Raw genomic sequence first — 6,613 nt, forward strand, 5'->3', positions numbered from 1 at the left:
CCTTTCCAAAAATTTGACAGGGTTCATTATCCCCCAAATAAGCAAGCCCAAAATTTCCTTGGACATAATCAATGAAATAACCTCTATGAGGTGTAGCATGAAATGAATCGCTAGAAGATAAAACCCATGAATCATCAACACTTTCTAAAGATAGAAGCAAAGTATCCTCTTCAAATTTGTTACATACCACATTTTCCTCCTTGTCTCCATCTGATTTATCTCCTACATTTTTCTTTTGATTCCAAGAATCTTTCTTTTTGTGCCCTAGTTTCCCATAGTACCAACAGTCATTTGGTCCTCTCGATTGAGACCTCTTCCCCTTTAACTTTCCTCATGATTTTCCACAATTTCCAAATTTACTTCCTCTCTCAGTCATTCTACCCCTACTTTGTGCATTCAAAGCACTTCCTGATGTAGATCCACCTGAGGATTTCCTAAGAGTTTCCTCACTCAAAATAACACCAATCACATCATCATATTTTAGGGTATTAGATCCAGGAATAGAATTACTCACAACCATTACCAAGCCATTCCAACTTTTAGGCAAAGAACACAAAATCAAGAGAGCCCTGATTTCTTCATCAAAATTTATACCCACAGAAGATAACTAACTAGTAATAGTATTAAACTCATTTAAATGATCTACAATAGATCCACCTTTTGCCATTTTCATATTAAATAAATGCTTCATGAAAAATACCTTGTTTGAAGCGGAGGGCTTTTCATATAGTTTCACTAGGGTTTTCATCAACGCTTCTATCATCTTTGCTTTTGTAATATTAAATTCCATCGATGGTGCCAAGCATAACCAAATTCTTCTAAGTGCCTTTCTATCCAAAAGGTCCCATTCAACATCTAACATAGTACCCTGATTCCTGGCTTTGCCTTAAAATGGCTTCCATAAATCCGTCTAATACAAATAGTCTTTCATTTGTATCTTCCATAATTGGAACTTCTGCCCATTACACCTGTAAACCCTCAGCTTACCCTCATCTACCATCACTCCCACTCAACCATGAGACTCCCACTTAACCATAAGACTTTCTTGCAAAGGATGACTGAAAGACAACCTCGCTCTAATACCACTTGTTAGGATAAAACCATGGAAAAAAATTAAAAACTACATGCAACTATAACCAATAATAGAAAATAATAGATCACACAAAAATAAATAGAAGACACCAATATTTAACATGGTTCACCCAATCCCTGGGCTACATCCACCAAATAGCAAGTCCAATCTAATTACAATCCAGTGACTACAAGCTAATTACAATCTGTAATCCCTTAAAACGCAATACCGTTGCAAGAACCGATTTTGCATCACACTATGAAACAATCCCTAACCCTAAGCCCTTTTATACAAGTATTAAACCACTTTAAGTTATAACATGTTGGCCATAAATTAGCCATAACTTTAGTGGTGAATCTACTAAGAGTACTAAAAAGTATGGAGCATGTACAGTACTTTCCTGATTAGTCACCATAATCTAACACTTGTTATGAGTGAGCCTTGTTAGAGGATTTAAAAATATTGTATTAGAGTTTCTCCTTATTAAATGATTTAATCATGAAAAAAAAACTCACTTGGAGATTATAGATCTTTTATTTATTCCTCCATTATGTCTGGCATTCATTACTTTCACCTTTGATTTCTTGTTCACCCTTCAAGCCTTCACCTCCTTAATCCTTCTTTCTTAGTATGCCAATAGAAACTTCTTTCCTTTGGCCACCATATGAAGCAACACTTGCAAACTTCATGTCTTTTTCTAGTTTGCACTCTTGACACTTTTCTTTTGGTTGTGTATCATCTCATAAAGAGAAGTTCAATTTCTCTTCTTAATCACAATCATTCATCTTAGGATTAGGTCGATTCATTGAATCCTCCCTCTTTCTATTAAGTTTCCTCTATAAAATTCTCTTGCAATCCTCATTAGATTCATCTCAAAATGGTTTATCTTGAATTTTGTACCACCAGCTCATCATACTTAACTTCAACACACTTCACACAATTCAAGAAATCAACTTTGTCAGCTTAGATTTGTCAAATCTTTGATCAAACTCACATTATTGTTACTTGACAATGACATGCTATCACTTGGAAATAATAGTCTTCTAATGCTCGACCAAAACTAGGTTTCATGACATGAACTATGTCTTCCTTTCTTGGTCATTACTATTATTCCCCTGATGCTTGACACTTACTAACTTCTTTGACACTTGACCCCTACTAATCATTTTTTTCATGGTGCATACCAACTTTCTTCTTAGTACATCTTGAATTCTAATTTTCTGGAACTAAATTACTCATCTTCCACTATTTTCTTGGTTAGGCTTGGTAGCCATATTTTTATACATAGTCTTCTTCTTGTCTTAACTTAAGTAACCTTTCACTTTAGCCTTAATTAGATAAAAAATGCATCATATCATAATGGTCTTATCTAGTCTAAGTGCTCCTTTTATATACCATATAACTCAACCATTCTCTAGGTACTTGTGTTATCTTTTCTTTTCAAATCATCTTCATCAATCAACCAAATGATAGCATCTAGAGCAAAAAGTAGTTGTCTTATGAGCAAGTAATAGGTTTGACATTATTGAAAAAATAATGATTATTCCCTAATAGGTTCCAATACTTCAAACAATCTTCTTTTCGATAATCTCAACCCATTTAGATACCTTGCAATTTTCTCAACCTTATTATCTATATGTACAAATCTAATGTCTAATCTATAAAATTGTTTAGTATACTCTTTCATAATCATGTCCTGATGGGGACACAACCCAAGAACATAATGGACACAATAGAAAAGGGGAAATTATATTAACTAAGAAAATAAGCTAGTACAAATAGTACAGAGAAAATAAACTTCAAAACATGCCTTAAGGGCTTACAATAGCATAAATCCAGAGATAATTTCTCCTTTCAGTACCTCCTCTCAAACTCCACTCTGAATTGCCTTTTACAATGCCAAAAATCTCCTTAAATAGACCCCAGAGGGTTAAGGACGAGGAGTACATTCTAGAAAGTGCTAGTAGGCATCCACCAACCAAATAGAAGGTTCCAGAAGCTGCGTTAGAAGTCGGTGCAAATCTAGAAGAATCCATAAATGGTAACCAAACTTCCAGGAGGCATAACTTTTGAACCATAGCTCCGATTGACAAATTGTTTACATTTTTGAAAAGCTCTCAAAGTTCTCTATTGCCCAATGGACCAGATTTTCTCATTCCCCAATTTTTTACCCTTTTCAAAGTCATTTAATGCCCCTAACCTGACTTTGAAGCATTCTTAGGAGGTCTCCAAACCCCAAAAAACTGCAATAACTTTCAAACCATGGGGCCTTTTGACCTGATTCTTTTTCTAGAATGCTCTAAATCACAATTACATTCATTTGGCCAATTCACACCTTCTAGGTCACCAAAATGATGGCCCAATTACGTGCTCCTATTTTTTTCAGGATTGTCAAACACACTGATAGTGGAAATGTGAGAGTTGGAACCTTTATTTGACCCAAATGGGTATCCAAAAATGAAAACACATGAAACAAAAACTAAGTCTAAGTATATTTTTTTGGGTGACACATGATTGCTCTTATACCTCTGGATGCTCCTGCATCAGACACCCAAGGTAGATTGAAAAGTGACCCTGTCACTTTATGAATGGTAGAGGAAATCCCAAATGGGAAACCTTAGCTGCTGAAATCCAAGTTGAGTCCTTGACCGATAGTCCTTTCCATTTGACCAAATACTCTTCATACTGCCTATTTTTGGTACTCCTACCCAGACAATGCTCTAGAATGTCTTCTATCTCCTCTTTCTTAGAAGCAAGAATTGGACATGGCTCTAACACCAGCTCCTTATTTGCACCATCATCATGATACTCTATTAAATCTGCAATGTTGAAATGGGAGAAATGTGAATACCATCTGGCAGCTCCACCTCATATGCATTTCTTGAGTCATGTTTCTTCAAAATTTTGTAGGGGCCAAATTTTTTCAATTTTAGCTTGTTGTAAGTACCGGTTGGAAATCTTTCTTTTCGTAAGTGCACCATGACTAGATCCCCTACTTGGAATTCCTTATGTCTTCTCCTTAGATCAGCCCTAGCTTTATACTCTTGATTCATCTTGGTAATGTGTGCCTGAACCTCCTCATGTAGATGCTTGATATGTTCAGCAAATTCCTTAGCTTCAACACTTGTCCTCTCCCCTTGTTCTATCTTCCTCAGCTCTGGTGCATTCCTTGGGCTACTCCCATATACAATTTGAAATGGTGATTTTCCAATACTCCTATTTATAGAGTTATTGTAAGAAAACTCTAATTGTGGTAGAATCAAATCCCATCCCTTGGGCTTATCCCCAACTAAACATCTCAGCAAATTGCCCAAACTTCTATTTACCACTTCTGTTTGGCCGTCAGTTTGTGGGTGATGTGTGGAACTGAATTTCAAGTCTATTCTCAACTTTTTCCACAATGTCCTCCAGAAATACCCCACAAATTTAGTATCTCTATCAGAAACTATACTCCTTGGAAGACCATGTAGTCTTACCACCTCTTTGAAAAACAAGTCTGCAATATGGACAACATCATGAGTTTTGTGGCATGGAATGAAATGTGCCATTTTGGAGAACCTATCAACCACCACAAATACTGAGTCATTAACCCTTTGTGTCCTCAATAATCCAAGAACAAAATCCATACTTATGTCCTCCCATGGCCTTGATGGAATAGGCAATGGCTGATATAGGCCAGTATTGTGACTAAACCCTTTGGCAACTTGACAAACTTGGCAACTCTGTACAAACTTCTTCACATCTTGTGAAATTTGAGGCCAAAAATAATGTTCTCTAAGAATGGAAATGGTCTTATATCGACCAAAATTTCCTACCATCCCTCCACTGTGTTTCTCCTTAATTAGATTTTCCCTCATGGAACTCCTTGGAATGCATAATTGACTACCTTTGAACAACATACCATCCTAAATCAAATAGTCTAACCACTTGGTTCTATCTACAATAATAGGTTCTTTACAAGCTTTCCAGGCTTCAGAAAAATTAGGATCCTCAGGGTACAAATTCTTGAGTTCATCAAATCCAACTACTTCAACCTGCATTACTGTAAGCAACAACTGTCTCCTACTTAATGCATCTGCAACCCTATTAGATTTTCAACTTCTATGCTTCAACACAAATGTATAACTCTGCAAGAACTCTACCCACTTCATATGCCTCTGATTCAATTTACCTTGGCTATTTAGGTATTGTAATGCCTGATGATCAATATACAAAAAAAATTCCTTTGGCAATAAATAATGCCTCCATTTCTTTAAGGCCTGAACTATTGCATAGAACTCTTGATCATAAACAGAATACTTCTTCTTTGCATCATTCAAATTTTCACTAAAATATGCAATAGGCTTACCTTCTTGGCTTAATACAGCCCCAATAGCGCTGCCACTAGCATCACAATCCACTTGAAACACTTTTCTAAAATATGAAAGTGCCAACACAGGTTGTTATGTTACCTTCTTCTTTAGCAATTCAAAACTTCTCACAGCTGCTGCAATCTATTTGAACTCTTTTCTATCCCCTCTTATTGTATCAGTTAGGGGTGCACATATGCCACTGAAATTCCTAATAAACTTCCTATAAAAACTAACCAGACCATGAAATAATCTTACCTCAGTAGCAGACCTTGGGGTAGGCCATTCCAAGATGGCCTTTACCTTCTCTGGATCCATTTTGAGACCTTCAGGTGATATAACAAACCCCAAATAGACTAACTCCCTTTTTGCAAAGATACACTTCTTTAGATTAATTAACAATTTCTCTTCCCTTAGCCTTTCAAGGACACTGCGAATATGCAGTAAATGTTCTTCCAAAATCTTGCTAAAAATTAAAATATCATCCAAATAAACAATAACAAATTTTCCCAAGAAATTCTTAAGTACCTCATTCATGAGCCGCATGAACGTTCTTGGGGCATCAATCAATCCAAAGGGCATGACTAACCACTCATAAAGACCCTCCTTGGTCTTGAAGGCTATTTTCCACTCATCTCCTTCTCAAATCCATATCTAGTGATAACCACTCTTCAGATCTATCTTTGGGAAGTACTGAGCTCCACTCAAGCAGTCCATAATATTTCTCATCCTTGGCAAAGGAAATCGGTACTTGATGGTGATCCTATTTATAGCTCGAGAATCTGTACACATCCTCCAATCTCTATCCTTCTTTGGTGTGAGTACTGCAAGTAGTGCATATGGACTTAGGCTCTCTCAAATCAAGCCCTTCCTCAACAACTCTTGAACCTATCTATTTAGCTCCTCTGTTTCAGTAAGAGTCATCCTGTGAGCAGCTTTGTTAGGAAAACTAGCTCCTGGAATCAGATCTATCTGATGACTAATTTTCCTTACTGGTGGCAATCCATCTGAAACATTATCAGAGATAATATCTCCAAACTCCCCTAGTAAATCTGAAACTTCAAGTGGCATTTCACTACTACCTTCTTTATCTTTCCTAGGAATCAAAGCACAACACATATGTTGATATTTCATGCCATCTAAAAACTTCCTTCCATCAACAAGACAAATCCTAGCACTGCTACATACCTTT

This window comes from Cupressus sempervirens, chromosome 10 (assembly GCF_028749045.1).
Source record: "Cupressus sempervirens isolate cs-2001-9-10 chromosome 10, ASM2874904v1, whole genome shotgun sequence".
Classification (NCBI taxonomy): domain Eukaryota; kingdom Viridiplantae; phylum Streptophyta; class Pinopsida; order Cupressales; family Cupressaceae; genus Cupressus; species Cupressus sempervirens.